The sequence below is a fragment of the Delphinapterus leucas genome, chromosome 1, assembly GCF_059928025.1.
Source record: "Delphinapterus leucas isolate spDelLeu-1000000601 "Yukka" chromosome 1, BTC_Dleu_Yukka2, whole genome shotgun sequence".
NCBI lineage: Eukaryota > Metazoa > Chordata > Mammalia > Artiodactyla > Monodontidae > Delphinapterus > Delphinapterus leucas.
In genome coordinates this window covers 129,655,861-129,669,692 of record NC_143129.1, presented here as the reverse complement: position 1 = coordinate 129,669,692, position 13,832 = coordinate 129,655,861, and the positions used below count along the sequence as shown (strand labels likewise).

The following is a 13,832-nucleotide window of genomic DNA, read 5'->3' as shown; positions in this document are numbered from 1 at the left end:
ATCCTATGCAGTACAGAAAAAATATTATCACATAAGTGAAAAAATAATAAAAGTATCAATTACCAGGAATATTTGAAAAACAAATGTAAATTTTAGAATTAAAATATACACAATTTTGAACTCACCAATGGATTCAATCAGAGATGATATATAGCTAAAGAGAGAATTAAGAAACTGGATGATGTATCTAAAGTAGTTACTCAGAACGCAGCACAGAAAGATAAGGAGATAGAAAATATGAATGAGAAGTTAAATTACATGGAGGATAGAATGAGAGTTTCAGTAGAATACAGATAACATACTAAAACTGCATAATTGAGGAAATTTATAAAAGGGAAAATTTATAAAATATGGATGTAGTGAAGTCAATAAATTAGGAAGAGGGGTGTGGATAAAGTTTACTGGAGAACAGTAACAGACAGAACTTTGAGGTTCAGTTGTTAGATATATCAGCCGTGTTGCCTGTGAAACGAGGCTGTGAGGAAGACTCTGAGAGAAAGAATAAGGAAAACAAAGCACAATTAATGAGGGCATAGTAATCTGGAATGTTGGCTTTATCCCAGTGCCTGAAGATGGTGTAGATAAAGGGCATAATTGGATTGACTAACTATTTTTGATTCAAGAGGCTTGAGCAGGCTGGAGTCCAAGTATTGTCACAGGCCTGATGAGGTCAACATACTACATGTTTGTTCAGTGTTCAGATCGCATGTTTCTGAGCAGCTGACCCAGAGTCTTGAAGATCCAAGCATTAGAGATAATAAGTGTTCCAGTGCCTCCTACCCTGTGATTTACAGGGGCATGGTGTTTTATGGAGTCAAAGCTTCACACAGAATCACAGAAGAAATAGGAGAGTTTAGGAGGGAGTGGCCCTTGCAGCGTTGTCTCCCTGTGATTCAGAGGATTAGCTAGATTCCCAGTGTTTATCCCGTAGTGGATGATGCCTGGGGAAATCCTGGTACTTTGAGTAGCAGAAGTGGTAAGGATTGGAAAAGGAGGTTTTTCCGATAGAAACCTACTGGATAGACTAAAGAGGCCATAAACTCTCCATTTTTTTAAAAATTTGTTTAATTTACTTATTTTTGTCTAGGTCTTTGTTGCTGCCCCTGGGCTTTCTATAGTTGCGGCCCGCAGGGGCTAGTCTTCCTTGTGGTGCGCGGGCTTCTCATTGAGGTGGTTCCTCTTGTTGCAGAGCATGGGCTCTAGGCACTAAGGCTTCAGTAGTTGCAGCATGCGGGCCCAGTAATTGTGGCTTACGAGCTCTAGAGCACAGGCTCAGTAGTTGTGGCGCACGGGCTTAGTTGCTCCGCGGCATGTGGGATCTTCCCGGACCAGGGCTCAAACCCGTGTCCCCTGCATTGGCAGGCGGATTCTTAACCACTGAGCCAGGGGGGAAGCCCAAACTCTCCATTTTTGATGTGTTAAGTTGCCCACTGCCTATGTGAATTGAAAGAGGAAAGTTGAGCCAAATATATTCTGTAACTTGGAACAAAGAAATCCCTGAAACTACATTTCTCAGTATAAAGGTAGGCTGATAACTATTTGGCTTTGGTTTACCCTTCTTTATCCTATATACAAACTAAATTCCTAGACATAGGAAAAAGTGACTTTTACCTCAAGCAATGTGTTAACTATAGCAAGAAGAGTTATAAAATACAAATTCTTAATGCTGGGATTGGTATGAAATGTATCTCCTGGATGTGGGGTCTTTGTTCAATGTACAACATGAGCAACTATTCATGGAGGCTTTGTCTTTCTACATAGTTCTCAATAGATTTGGAAACTTGAATAACTTTCCTTTGAGAAAGAAGGAAGGCAACTGAGATTGGCTACAGGATATTAGTAACACCACCGTGATCCCCATCCTTACTCCTGGACTTTCTTTTTACACCAGCCTCTTCTCCCCTCAAAAATGTTTGAAACATACAATTATATCACAAAGGATTTGCCCTAACTTCTAGTATTTAGGACTGATTCTAATACAGCCTGTTTAAGTTTGAGGATCTTTGTCACTTTTCTAGCTTTACTCCTTACCATTCAATGAAAACTTGCATTTTTAATATTTTTTTCCAAGTAGAACTGAATTTCCACAGATCACGTTTCTGACTCATAAGCTGATCCTGTTTGCTCCCTCACATTAGTCAAGTTTTTCCTTTCTTGTACTAGGCTCTGTGATGTCCATCTTCTGTATTTAATGATATCCAAAAAGGCAGCTCTAACATGGTGTGCTAAAAATGATCTCTGTTCTTGGTCATTGCCAGTGTCTGTTTCTGTAACACTCATCTTTTATCTCTTCAGTGGTTATTCCTGTCCTTGCTCACCACTGCATAAGTTGCTGGAACCAGCGTGATGCCATCTTATGCCAGTGCAGATCTTTGAGTACTTCACACTTTTTATTATAGCTGTTTGCCTTAGGGTCCTAGTGAGCCCTAGGTGCTTTGATCAAGAAGAATCTGTGTGCAGGATAAAGTGGTATCCAAGTCATCTCTTTCCTCACACTTTGCCTACTTTTCTCTGAATCTAACTGGTGTGCCTTGACTCTTTCCTGAGAATGAATTCTTCTGCTGGAGACTTCTTGGCATCTTCTGCAAATAGATCTATGGTATCCCATCCCAATTCAACTAGTTACCTAACTCAAGCATTTGCCTGTGATACAGCAAAGAAAAAAAGAAAGAAAATAAAAAAGGCTTTCAAGAACAAAATTGAGAATCAAATTAAGGTAAACAGTGTATAAGTATATTTATTTTGGGGTGGAGGAAAGAGCTGGCAAAAGACAAGGGTCTGGAAAATCCTAAAATTATTTCAAGGAATAATTTATTTCTCCTGCTTCCAACTTATAATTTAATAGCCTATACTTAAGCAAATGAAGGGTGGAGGAATTGGCTAGCAGTGGCCCCTTTTTCCTAGTCAGGAAAGCCCTACTATCTTCCCAGTTAGTTTCCCCTCTGTTAACACTCTGTCTTCAGTTCCTCCTCCTGTCCCCCTCGCTCACTCTGCTTTAGTTACACTGGCCTATTTTCTGTTTCTCGAATACCAAGTGTGCTATTCTCCTCAAGGTCTTTGTACTTCCTCCTTTATTTCCTTCAGGTCTCTGTCCAGATATAGCCTTCTCAGGGAAGTTTCCCCTGACCACACCATCTAAAGTAGCTCTCCTTATTCTCCAACCTCTTCCTCTGCAGAGTGAATATGTGTCATTTATGATTTCCCCAAATATTTTGCACATCTTCTCATTTTAATAGTTTCCCATATTGTGAATACAATATAGATGCCAATTATATTTTGAATTTTATTTTATTTATTTTTTTACACAGCAGGTTCTTATTAGTCATCAATTTTATACACATCAGTGTATACATGTCAATTGCAATCGCCCAATTCATCACCCCACCACCCCCACACACCCGCAGCTACCCCCCTTGGTGTCCATATGTTTGTTCTCTACATCTGTGTCTCAATTTCTTCCCTGCAAACCAGTTCATCTGTACCATTTTTCTAGATTCCACATGTATGCATTAATATACGATATTTGTTTTTCTCTTTCTGACTTGCTTCACTCTGTATGATAGTCGCTAGATCCATCCACGTCTCAACAAATGACCCAATTTCGTTCCTTTTTATGGCTGAGTAATATTCCATTGTATATATGTACCATATCTTCTTTATCCATTCATCTGTCGATGGGCATTTAGGTTGCTTCCATGACCTGGCTATTGTAAATAGTGCTGCAATGAACATTGAGGTGCATGTGGCTTTTTGAATTGTGGTTTTCCCTGGGTATATGCCCAGTAGTGGGATTGCTGGATTATATTGCAATTCTATTTTTAGTTTTTTAAGGAACCTCCATACTGTTCTCCAAAGTGGCTGTATCAGTTTACATTCCCACCGACAGTGCAAGAGGGTTCCCTTTTCTCCACACCCTCTTCAGCATTTGTTGTTTGCAAATTTTCTGATGATGCCCATTCTAACTGGTGTGAGGTGATACCTCATTGTAGTTTTGATTTGCATTTCTCTAATAATTAGTGATGTTGAGCAGCTTTTCATGTGCTTCTTGGCCATCTGTATGTCTTCTTTGGAGAAATGTCTGTTTAGGTCTTCTGTCCATTTTTGGATTGGGTTTTTAAATATTGAGCTGTTTATATATTTTGGAGATTAATCTTTTGTCTGTTGATTCATTTGTAAATATTTTCTCCCATTCTGAGGGCTGTCTTTTCGTCTTGTTTATGGTTTCCTTTGCTGTGCAAAAGGTTTTAAGTTTCATTAGGTCGCATTTGTTTATTTTTGTTTTTATTTCCATTACTCTAGGAGGTGTATCAAAAAAGATCTTGCTGTGATTTATGTCAAAGAGTGTTCTTCCTATGTTTTCCTCTAAGAGTTTTACAGTGTCCAGTCTTACATTTAGGTCTCGAATCCATTTTGAGTTTATTTTTGTGTATGGTGATAAGAGTGTTCTAATTTCATTCTTTTACATGTAGCTGTCCAGTTTTCCCAGCACCACTTATTGAAGAGACTGTCTTTTATCCATTGTATATCCTTGCCTCCTTTGTCATAGATTAGTTGACCATAGGTGCGTGGGCTTACCTCTGTGCTTTCTATCTTGTTCCATTGATCTATGTTTCTGTTTTTGTGCCAGTATCATATTGTCTTGATTACTGTAGCTTTGTAGTATAATCTGAAGTCAGGGCGTCTGATTCCTCCAGCTCCGTTTTTTTTCCCTCAAGACTACTTTGGCCATTTGGGGTCTTTTGTGTCTCCACACAAGTTTTAAGATTTTTGGTTTTAGTTCTGTAAAAAGTGCCATTGGTAATTTGATAAGGATAGCATTGCATCTGTAGATTGCTTTGGGTAGTATAGTCATTTTCACAATGTTGATTCTTCCAATCCAAGAACATGGTATATCTCTCCATCTGTTGGTATCATCTTTAATTGTTTTCAACAGTGTCTTATAATTTTCGGCATACAGGTCTTTGTCTCCCTAGGTAGGTTTATTCCTAGATATTTTATTCTTTTTGTTGCAATGGTAAATGGGAGTGTTTCCTTAATTTCTCTTTCAGATTTGTCATCATTATTGTATAGGAATGCAAGAGATTTCTGTGCATTAATTTTGTATCCTGCAACTTTACCAAATTCATTGATTACCTCTAGTAGTTTTCTGGTGGTATCTTTAGGACTCTCTTTGTAGAGTATCATGTCATCTGCAAACAGTGACAGTTTTTCTTCTTTCCCAATTTGTATTCCTTTTATTTCTTTTTCTTCTCTGATTGCCATGGCTAGGACTTCCAAAACTATGTTGAATAATAGTGGTGAGAGTGGACATCTTTGTCTTGTTCCTGATCTTAGAGGAAATGCCTTAAGTTTTTCACCATTGAGAATGACGTTGGCTGTGGGTTTGTCATATATGGTCTTTATTAAGCTGAGGTAGGTTCCCTCTATGCCCACTTTCTGGAGAGTTTGTATTATAAATCGGTGTTGAATTTTCTCAAAAGCTTTTTCTGCACCTATTGAGATGATCATATGGTTTTTATTCTTCAATTTGTTAATATGGTGTATCACATTGATTTGTGTATATTGAAGAATCCTTGCATCCCTAGGATAAATCCCACTTGATCATGGTGTATGATCCTTTTAGTGTGTTGTTGGATTCTGTTTGCTAGTATTTTGTTCAGGACTTTTGCATCTATATTCATCAGTGATATTGGCCTGTAGTTTTGGGTTTTTTTGTGACATCTTTGTTTGGTTTTGGTATCAGGGTGATGGTGGCCTCATAGAATGAGTTTGGGAGTGTTCCTTCCTCTGCAATTTTTTGGACGATTTTGAGAAGGATAGGTGTTAGCTCTTCTCTAAATATTAGATACAATTCACCTGTGAAGCCATCTGGTCCTGGACTTCTGTTTGTTGGAAGATTTTAAATCACAGTTTCAATTTAATTACTTGCGATTGGTCTGTTCATATTTTCTATTTCTTCCTGGTTCAGTCTTGGAAGGTTATACCTTTCTAAGAATGTGTCCATTTCTTCCAGGTTGTCCATTTTATAGGCATAGAGTTGCTTAGAGTAGTCTCTTAGGATGCTTTGTATTTCTGTGGCATCTGTTGGAACTTCTCCTTTTGCGTTTCTAATATTATTTATTGCAGCCTTCTCCCTCTTATTCTTTATGAGTCTTGCTAATGGTTTATCAATTTTGTTTATCTTCTCAAATAACCAGCTTTTAGTTTTATTGATCTGTGCTATTGTTTTCTTTCTTTCTATTTCATTTATTTCTGCTCTGATCTTTATGATTTCTTTCCTTCTGCTAACTTTGGGTTTTGTTTGTTCTTCTTTCTCTAGCTCCTTTAGGTGTAACGTAAGGTTGTTTATTTGAGATTTTTCTTTTTTCTTGAGGTAGGCTTGCATAGCTATAAACTTCCCTCTTAGAACTGCTTTTGCTGTATCCCATAGGTTTTGGATCATTGTGTTTTCATTGTCATTTGTCTCTAGGTATTTTTTGATTTCCTCTTTGATTTCTTCAGTGATCTCTTGGTTGTTTAGTAACGTAGTGTTTAGCCTCCATGTGTTTGTATTTTTTATGTTTCTTACCCATAATTGATTTCTAATCTCATAGCGTTGTGGTCTGAAAAGATGCTAGATATGATTTTAATTTTCTTAAATTTACTGAGGCTTGATTTGTGACCCAAGATGTGACCTATCCTGGAGAATGTTCATTGCGCACTTGAGAAGAAAGTGTAATCTGCTGTTTTTGGATGGAATGTCCTATAAATATCAGTTAAATCTGTCTGGTCTATTGTGTCATTTAAAGCTTCTGTTTCCTTATTTATTTTCATTTTGGATGATCTGTCCATTGGTTTAAGTGAGGTGTTAAAGTTCCCCACTATTATTGTGTTATTGTCAAGTTCCTCTTTTAGAGCTGTTAGCAGTTGCCTTATGTATTGAGGTGCTCCTATGTTGGGTGCATATATATTTATAATTGTTATATCTTCTTCTTGGATTGATCCCTTGATCATTATGTAGTGTCCTTCCTTGTCTCTTGTAAAATTCTTTATTTTAAAGTCTATTTTATCTGATATGAGTATTGCTACTCCAGCTTTCTTTTGATTTCCATTTGCATGGAATATCTTTTTCCATCCCCTCACTTTCAGTCTGTATGTGTCCTTAGGTCTGAAGTGGGTCTCTTGTAGACAGCATATATATGGGTCTTGTTTTTGTATACATTTAGCAAGCCTGTGTCTTTTGGTTGGAGCATTTAATCCATTCACGTTTTAGGTAATTATTGATATGTACGTTCCTATGACCATTTTCTTACTTGATTTGGGCTTGTTTTTTTAGGTCCTTTTCTTCTCTTGTGTTTCCCACTTAGAGAAGTTCATTTAGCATTTGTTGTAGAGCTGAGGCGGTGGTGCTGAATTCTCTTAGCTTTTGCTTATCTGTAAAGCTTTTGATTTCTCCATCGAATCTGAATGAGATCCTTTCCAGGTAGAGTAATCTTGGTTGTAGGTTCTTCCCTTTCATCACTTTAAGTATGTCATGCCACTCCCTTCTGGCTTGTAGAGTTTCTCCTGAGAAATCAGCTGTTAACCTTATGGGAGTTCCCTTGTATGTTATTTGTCATTTTTCCCTTGCTGCTTTCAATAATTTTTTTTGTCTTTAATGTTTGCCAATTTTATTACCATGTGTCTTGGTGTGTTTCTCCTTGGTTTTATCCTGTATGGGACTTACTGCACTTCCTGGACTTGGGTGGCTCTTTCCTTTCCCATGTTAGGGAAGTTTTTGTCTATAATCTCTGCAGATATTTTCTCCTGCCCTTTCTCTCTCTCTTCTCCCTTTGGGACCCTATAATGCGAATGTTATTGCGTTTAATGTTGTCCCAGAGGTCTCTTAGGCTGCCTTCATTCCTTTTCATCCTTTTTTCTTTATTCTGTTGTGCAGCTGTGAATTCCAACATTCTGTCTTCCACGTCACTTATCTGGTCTTCTCCCTCAGTTATTCTGTTATTGATTCCTTCTAGTGTAGTTTTCATTTCAGCTATTGTATTGTTCATCTCTGTTTGTTCTTTAATTCTTCTAGGTTTTTGTTAAAGATTTCTTGCATCTTCTCTATCTTTGCCTCCATTCTTTTTCCAAGGTCCTGGATCATCTTCACTATCATTATTCTGAATTCTTTTTCTGGAAGGTTGCTTATCTCCACTTCATTAAATTGTTTTTCTGGGGTTTTATCTTGTTCCTTCATCTGGTACATAGCCGTCTGCCTTTTCATCTTGTCTGTCTTTCTGTGAATGTGGGTTTTGTTCCACAGGCTGCAGGATTGTGGTTCTTCTTGCTTCTGCTTATAGATGCAAATTTTTCTAATGTAGAATTTTAAAAAATCTAGACTTTCCAGCCTCTCTTGACAGTGGAGTGTAGATCCCACCAAAGAGGTGGAAGGCTTTGATTTTGAAGGCAGCTGTGTGACACACAGGCTGAACACAGGCATTCCTGGTGTTACTGCAAGTGTTAGCAGAAGCCATGTGCTCCTAGGTTGGCAGGAGTAAAAGCAGCTTTCCTGATTATGGCAAAAGCAGCATGATACAAAGTTCAGAAGCAATAACAGGAGCAGCAGCTTCCCAAGAGATCAGTTTTCTAGTAGAGTTCTGGGGGTTGCTACTGTGTGAACTTTCTATTAGCCCTCAATAAATTCCTTCTTTCTGAGGCAACTGTAGACTCTATTGTCTGCATTTAATACATTAACTGATAGCATGCATTTATTTTTCCTTTTGGCATCCCACATATTATTTACTTGATTGTGTGCTTATTGTCTACTAGAATATACTTCCAGTGTCTATAATAGTGCTTGGTCCATAGTAGGTGCTCAGTAAATATTTGATGACTAGAAAAATGACAGGATCTCATCAGTCTCTGGATATTTTAGCCATTGGTATTAGTCATCACTTGTTGCTTAATTACCTCAAATATTAGTGACTTAAAACAACAAATAGTTATTATCTCATATAGTTACTATGGGTCAGGAATCTAAGAGAATGGCTTAGCTGAGTGTTTTTGGCTCTGGCCTCTGATGAGGCTGCTGTCAAGATATTGGCAGGAGCTGCAGTTTTCTGAAAGCTTGACTGAGGCTCAGGGATTTGCTTCCAAGATGGCCCACTCACATAGCTGTTGGCAGTAGGCTTTAGTTTTTTGCAGTGTGAGTCTCTCCATAGTTTGCTTGAGTGTCCTGATGACATGACTGTTGGCTCTTCCTCTGAGAAAACAATCAGAGAGAAAGAGAGAGAGAACATCACATGCGTTTTATGACTTAGTCTCAGAAATCTAACAGCCACTTCCATCACAGTTTTATTCACTAGAATTACTAAGCACTGCCCACACTCAAGGGGAGGGAAATTAAGCTCCACTTTTGGAAGAGAGGGGTGTCAAATAATTTTTGGATATATTTTAAAACCACCACCCTACTAAAGCATGGATTTAAAAAAACTCTAGACCTATTTCCCATCTCTTTCTTAGACTGCCATCAAATGTCTCTTCATTCTCTTTTTCTTAGTAATTATACCCCAATATTATTTGGAGAAGCAATATGCCCTTAGAGGCTGCAGATTCAACAGAATATGCACCCTTTTCTCCTTCCTGCTCTTTGGAAAGTGAGTGTGACAGTAGGCTCTCCAGTAGACACCCTGAACCATGAGCAATCTTGAGAATGAAATACATAAAGCACAAAAATGGAAGGGACAGTGACTGTGGAATCAGCAAGCAGCCCTGGACACCAAGCAGCCCTCTTCTTTTTTTCTTAAACCAATATTACTTTGGGTTTTCTGTTCCTTACAGTCAAACTAATTTTGATACCTATACCTTTGGGCAAGTGAGTCAACTTGTCTTTTTACATTCTTTCATGGGAAATTGTCTGTCCTACTCCACAGTAACTCACTGGCAGAGCTTTAACTAAGTCTTCAATCCCAGTCTAGGTCTGCTTCTCCCCCATCATGTAAATTCTGTGGATGCAAAGGGATGTTCTTTTCTAGCCAACATGGAAAAGCCAGGAATTACTGAAATAGTCTTCCAGTTCTTTAGCTATCAGGGACTTTGTATCATAACAAACTTGAAAGAGTCCCATGAATGCTTTGCTAATTTTGGCTTTAAGTTAGATGAATATCTCTCAGCAGGAAAGATATTGCTTGCTTTATTTTCACTTGCTGGCTCTCCACTGAGTTCACCTCTTATTCTTCACTCTATAGCTCCCTGAGACTTTCTGGTGTCCTTGACACTCAAACTTATCTCTTAGAGTTCTTTCTAGACTCTAGAAAACCCCCTATAATGGCAATAGTATATTGTCAAAACATTTATTTTTTATATGCCAGATAGGTACATTACAGTCATTTTTCCTAGCCCTTGTGGCCATCTGGAACAATAGCACTATTATTATCTCCATTTTAAAAAGAGGAAATCAAGCCCTGGAACCTTGATATCTTAACAGTCATTCTTTCTAATCCTTGCGGCCATCTGGAACAGTAGCACTATTATTACTTCTATTTTAAAAAGAGGAAATCAAACCCTGGAACCCTACCCAGGGTCATGGAGTTCAAAAGTGGCTGAACGTGGATCTAAACCAGGCTCAGAATGACCCCAGAGCCATGTTCTTTCCACTTTGCCTGTTCTTTAACTCCACTGAAATCTTGGTGGACACATTTAGTTACAGTAGAAAGTATAAATATGGAATGAAAATTACAATGTAATTGTCAAGTTGGCTGACTTCAGCATGCACAGTCTTGGGAATCCATCTGTCTACAACATTTTTTCTTAATAGAATTTGTTAAACCAGATCAGCAAATCCTTGCTATTGTGGGCCATTGGCCAGGATATGGGAATCATTTCATGAAATGGAATCTTATGTTAAAATAGTGTTTTTTATTAAAATAGGATTTTTTCCAGAGGGTTGTGTTTTCAGTGAAAACACTCAACGGCAAACACTTAGACCTTGTGCACTTCTCTGCTCACCTTTTTATCAGGTCCTTTCAGATGGGCAGCAGCATCATTGGAAACCACAGAGGTTCAAGGTGCAGGGAAGGGTGCAGGGAAGAGGATGGAAGAAAAAGAAAGATGGTAGGAATATTCACATGTATTTCCACCTAGCACAATACACTTTTTCATTAGATTAATATTGTATTTAACTTTCACGCACCCTAATGGACTAGATTTTATTAATCACATTGTAGCTATATGAAGTACCATTCACAGGTCCCAGGGATTGGACATGTGTGACTTTGGGGGCCATTATTCAGCCTACCATTCTCAGATTTGTCTTTTCTTTAAAAAAAATAATGCATCATTTAGTTTGATCATGAAACTATGCTTACTTCTTTACTTTCTAATTTATCTTGCTAATTCTACTATGAAATAGATCCAAGTAAGACCTTCGAACAGGAGTGAGTCAAAATGCTGGAACAAAAGACCTGGAATTGTTGAATTAGAATAAACAACTTTCATGTGCTCTCAAAAAGTTATGATTCAGGACCAATAGACATCCTCAAAGCCCTTACATTAGACCTTCTTGCTCAGGGAAGTTTCATCAAATATGTTAATGAAATACAAAGATGACTGATTGAATAGCATATTTTTATTTGCTTCCCTTCTATTTAGGGTGATTAAAATATAAGACTCAGGTGGGAAAGGAAGCAGAGGTGAACTTGAATCCTTAGGCTGTTTAATCAGTCCCCAGATGACTGAGAGCTGACTGTAAATCCAGTGCACCTATGTAGGAAAACTCCCTTTGCTCCTGTGGGTCCTATTGCCTCATCCTGAAGAAGCCCCTGGGGCCTCACTTACTCAGATCTCATACCCACCGTGCAAGCTTTCTGATGTCAGCAGCTTATTCTCTCAGCTTCAGCAGCTTCCAGTGACTTTGAGAGCCATGGCTCAGCCAGGCTGAATTGTGCAGTAACAAGGGAGCGTGAGCTCTGTGGTTAGACAGACCCACGTTTGAATCCCAAATTCACCAGTTAGCATGTGGGGCCCTTGAACTCATGTGAAGCTTTAACTCTCCATCCGTGGAATGTGGATAATACTATGTGTTGCACGTAGAGGTTGGCTGCATTGAATGTGAGCAGAGTGTGTTGTTATTGGCCATCCTCCTTTACCTCCCTTGGCAGCCATTAGCCTTTTGACCTGTTACTGGAGTGACAAGCAGAATAAAAGGTACCAGATGTTCCATGTTTAGAAGCAGACATGATAATGCTGCTCTTTGCAGAGACACTCCTAGTAATACTGAAGGTGGGTTAGAGGGTTTTGACAAAATGTTTGTGGTAATGCAGTGATTGCCTTCTGAGCCATTTGGCTCTTCTTCCCAGCTAATAGAAGCCTGGTTTTGTCCTGACATTAGGCAGACTGTGCAGCCTTCAGAGGATGGTGCCTAACTAGTCTAACTAGTCTAGGCCTATTGCAATCATTACAGTCCTCTTTGCCAGTGATTAATTCAGGGATGGCCGTGTGATTTATTTCTGGTTCATGAGCCATAAGGGAACCTAAGGGAAGTTTTCTGAGGAAACTCAAAAGATTTTCTTCACTGATTGTTTTAATTACCTTCAATTTACTTTGGTGAGGGAGGAAGGCATTCCCACCCTAGGGTTATTAGACGAGCTGAACACATGACATCTCACACTGGACAGATGAGTCTGACAGCAGTTTACTAGTCACAAAAATTCACAGAGCAGAGAAGGAGGACACCGTGTCCTACAGGGTCACTCGGGGAACTTGGGAGCAGAGTGAACAAGCAGGGGCTGTGGGAGGGAGGCTTAGCAGCAAAAGGATGAGGTACCCCCTGGTTCCTGTGGGAGGATGTGATTGACTTGCTTGAATAATTCCTTGGGCTGTCAGGCACCTGAAACCTGCTGCTCAAGGGTAAACAAGAACTGCACTGGTCACCTTGATAAGGAGGCTTGTTTGGCTACAGGACCTTATCCATGGGAACAGCGTGGGGAGGGGACTTGTAGTTAGACCATAGGAGGCCCTCCCAGTTTCATCAGATGTAAATCCAGCACATAATATTTGGCCTTAATTTAGGTCATACACGTTACTGATGAGAGAGAGAGAAGGGGGGGCGGAGAGAAAGAAAGAACTGTTTGTTCTTTCTTCTCTTTGTGTATTGTCATATGTGAACATGTTTATAGTTAGAAGCATAACATTGATTTTGCAACATTGAAGAGAAACACTGCAGATATGTTAAGGATGGTGGAGAAAAAAGAGAACAAGCCTGGGTCTCTGGTAACTTCTTTGAAGCTGCTGAGCTTTCCCTGAAACCTACTACCAGGCTTTTATATGGCAGTAAACCCCTGTTGTTGAACCACTCTTACTCTGTTATTCTACCCTTTGTAGCTGAAGCATCCTGATGGGGAAGCCTGGATGTTCCCACCTTCTGCCAGGAACAAGTCCCCTGTGATTTTATATGTACAATATATTTTCTGTGACTAATATGATTATTGTATTGAGTTATGATTGTACTGTAAGTGTGGTGCAGAATATATCATGGGCCAGAGTGAAGAACTAGAAAAAATCAGAGAAAACTCCAGTGGGAAGCTATTGAGCACCTTAGCTCTCTGCTCACATCATGAGGAGAATCTGACTTGTATTTTACTCTTCAGCAGAATTTCTATAAAGTTTAAGTCATAAATTCCTTTGTGACTCCTAAAGTATACATTTACCCATAGGGTATTGAGTACCCTCAGGCTGCCTTATATGTGACTTAGAAGAAGATGGAGCTGCCATATGTCTTATCATTATGTTTTTTAACTATTTTTTCAGTCCTTGAAAAATATATAGTTAACATAAGATATCTGCCTTGGAACAATGGAAAAGTAAGTGAAAAATTA

At 38.8% G+C, this 13,832-nt stretch overlaps 1 pseudogene; it reads left to right on the top strand.

The window, feature by feature from the left end:
- Nucleotides 1–5,377: 5,377 nt before the first annotated feature.
- LOC149750728 (KANTR integral membrane protein pseudogene) lies at nt 5,378–6,887 on the top strand (annotated as a pseudogene).
- The last annotated feature ends 6,945 nt before the right edge of the window (nt 6,888–13,832 follow it).